The sequence below is a fragment of the Rhinopithecus bieti genome, unplaced genomic scaffold, assembly GCF_001698545.2.
Source record: "Rhinopithecus bieti isolate Rb0 unplaced genomic scaffold, ASM169854v2 scaffold_20310, whole genome shotgun sequence".
NCBI classification, from domain to species: domain Eukaryota; kingdom Metazoa; phylum Chordata; class Mammalia; order Primates; family Cercopithecidae; genus Rhinopithecus; species Rhinopithecus bieti.
The window spans coordinates 38,084-41,651 of NW_016810331.1; the positions used below are offsets into that span (position 1 = coordinate 38,084).

Genomic DNA, 3,568 nt, shown 5'->3' on the forward strand with positions numbered 1-3,568 from the left:
GTGTTTGCTTTACTTAAAAAAAGGAATGAATTATAGTAATCTTTTCATCATGCTTGCCTCACTGGAGTGGAGCTCTTAGGAGAGCTGTTCCAGGTGTAAGAGCCCCATCGCAATCCTTCCGCCTTTCTGAAACGCCCATACAGGATCTTGAGGGCCTCTGGCCAGCGTTATTTTTTTTAATCTCCCCCATTCCTTTAAACTTTATTTATATGAATAAAAGAACCTGAGACAATTTAGTTCAATTTTAATATTTTCCAAGCATTATTTTGACCAGGTAGCCAGGTTTAAGTAATGAACATTGACAGTGTCCATTATATAACTACACTTGAAGTTATTAAGGACTTAACCATTTTCTAATATTAGCCTATTTTCTACACTGTTTTTCACATATATGCCCATTAAAAAATGGAATGTCTGTTACATTTATTGGTTTGTGAGTGTTTCTAGAAAACTGCAGTATGTGTGAAGGCCAATTTCCATGCTGGCATTGCATACATTCAAATATTAACGCACAGAGGCACAGAATTAGAGAAACAAGAGAGCATATTCAAACACTAGCATGCCCCATTCCCCTTTTTATTGCTTGTTTGCTTAGTACTTCTTAAAACAAAAAGAAAGAATTGAATTCAACCTTCAGCTACCAAAGAAAGAGTAACAGCAGGGCACATACTCAGGGCTCGAATGAAATTGTAAGCACAGTAGACATTGGTATAACCTTATTATCCAAAACTCTTCTCAACCAGGGGCTTCCTTGGTAACAATATGATTTATATTGAAATATACACAATAAATAACAATGTGTTCTTTGGGAATTTAAGAACTCAGACTATCCAAATTTGAATTCAGGTCTGTAGGAAGTGAGAAGCCTGTACTAAGCAACTGTGCTACGTTTCTGCTGCAGTTAGGTTATTTTGGACAATTATACCTAAACCATCCTTGGTTTCATCCAGCAAAATGTATAGAGTACAAACAGGAAAGCATGCCAGCCAGTTAGGGGTTTAATAACGTGTGGTTTTATTCTCTTGCTCTGAAAACTTGTATCAAAAAATTTTAAATTAAGGAAAATAACTCAAGATTTATAGGCCTCGTGTGCTTTAAAAAAGAAAAAAAGGTACCCACTAATTTGCTCAGATATAGCAGGCTTTATGGTTCCATATTTTGATTTTGAAAAGCTTTTTAAGAATGGTTTCTAACGCAGAGAGGGAAAACATCCACTATCCCTTTTCAGAATTTAAATGGAAGGCAGAAACATTCCTTTACACCCAAACTTATGGCAGCAGTTCAACGATTTGACCAAGGTAAATGTAGTATGGAGATGTTCTAAACAACAGACAGACCAGCAAGTCTAACACACTAGAAATCATATGATCTACATTTTAATAATGAAAATGCAACAAAACCAATTAGAAAAACCTCTTTGAGATTTTTTTCATTTGAAGGTAAGTCTTAATGCTGTTAAAATTCACAAATGCTAAATTTAAATACCCAATCCCTATTTTATCTAAAACACATCCATTGCAAACGACACAAATTATCTATTCTCTCCAACATGTCAGCGCCCATTCATACCATGGGTTTGGAAAATGGGCGAGAATAGATTCCCCTTAAACTGCAAGTCAGCAGTTGTCCTTTTACAGTTAACTTTAGCAAAATTCATACAAAATAGTGATTAACAATGATCTTTGTTGCTTGTTAACTCACAAGGAAACACCTTCAAAACTGCAATTTGTTAAAGTTTCTGTATTAAAATGTAGAAAAACTGAACTAAACAAGCAACGAAAAGTTAAAAATTCCTTAATTTTTTATTTCTGGTACCACTACCACAATTTACAGGGCAATATACCTGATGTAATGAAAAGAAAAAGAAAAAGACAAAGCCACAACAGAAAGACCTCTGGAATGTACATCTAATTGACACTACATTGCATTAATCAATAGCTGCACTTTGTGCAAACTGTGGCTATGACAGTCCTGAACAAGAAGGGTTTCCTGTTTAAGCTGCAGTAACTTTTCTGACTATGGATCATTGTTCCTTCTATGGCAGATTTCTACAATTCCTCTAATGCATTTTGGGCAACTGTCTCAAAGTAACCTGCAGCTTTCCTGACAACTCCTCGCTCTCTCTCCTTCTAAGAGTTGTAGCCCTTTTCTGGTGTTTTAAGAACCTCCTGCTACCATATCCACCACTTCCACCACCAGATCCATAACCACCACCATAGGGACTGCCTGAGCTTCTTTTACGAAAACTACCCCTGTTCATGGGTCCATAATTTGATTGCTGTTGTCCACTATAATTTCCAAAATCATTATAGTTCCCACCACCACCATAGCTCCCACCGCCAACATTTCCTACTTCATGGTAACCATCATATCCTCCACCACCTTGGTTTCCATATCCTGGTCCACTACCACCATAGGCCCCTCTACTACTATAAACAGGACCACTGCCATAGTTGCCACCATTACCTCTAAATCCGTTATATCCACATCACCTCCTCCATAACTACCTCTGCTGCCACCACCTCCACCACCACAGCCTCCTCTTCCACCAAAGTTTCCACCACGGCCCAAATTACCTCCACCACTTCCAAAGTTTCCTCCGTGACCCATAAAATTGCCAGATCCACCTCCACGACCCCGCTGTGATCCAGCAGACTGCATCTCTTGTTTAGAAAGGGCCTTTTTCACTTCACAGTTACGCCCATTAATAGTGTGGTATTTCTGAACAACAATTTTATCAGCTGTATCATGATCATTAAAAGTTACAAAAGCAAATCCTCTCTTTTTTCCACTCTGTCTTCTATAACTTCTATGGTTTCAATCTTGCCATACTTTTCAAAGTAGTATGTCAAATTATATTCTTCTGTATTTTCTTTAATACCAGCAACAAAAACATTCTTCATTGTTAGATGGGCACCAGGCTTTACAGAATCCTCTCTAGAAACAGCTCTCTTTGGTTCCACTACAGGCCCATCAACCTTGTGTGGTCGAGCACACATTGCTGCATCCACCTCTTTAACACAAGAATAAGTCACAAAACCAAATCCCCTGGAACGTTTTGTTTGGGAGTCTCTCATTACCACACAATCTGTGAGTGTGCCCATTTCTCAAAATGTTCACTTAAACTATCATCTGTAGTTTCAAAGCTCAGACCACCAATAAACAGTTTTCTCAACTGCTCTGGTTCCTTTGGATCATGGCCCTCCTCCCCCGGCCGCGAGTCGGGCTGGGGGCGACCGGGTGGCGGTTTGACCTCCATTTTGAGACAGGACTCACCTCTTCCAACTCGAGTTCAATATGGGACCCAGAGGAAGGTGACCAGCATTTTCATTTAGACAACTCTGCCTGGATCAGCACACTTTCCCTCTGCAGTTCAGGACTTACTCTGAACTTACTTGATAACTTGTTCTGACTTCAGGAAAAACCACATTATCTTGCAGTATCTCAATCGAGCCACTGACATGGGCCTGAAAATGGCTTTTTAAATGGTGAGATGAGGCCGGTATGTACTTTTGGATCAAAAGTGAAGTAAGGAGGAGCCAGGGAAGATGAGAGTTGCTGGTAATTT

The 3,568-nt window shown here is 39.2% G+C and overlaps 1 pseudogene; it reads right to left on the bottom strand.

Moving 5' to 3' along the window:
- Positions 1-2,059: 2,059 nt before the first annotated feature.
- On the bottom strand, positions 2,060-3,259 carry LOC108541939 (heterogeneous nuclear ribonucleoprotein A3 pseudogene; annotated as a pseudogene).
- Between the last annotated feature and the right edge of the window lie 309 nt (positions 3,260-3,568).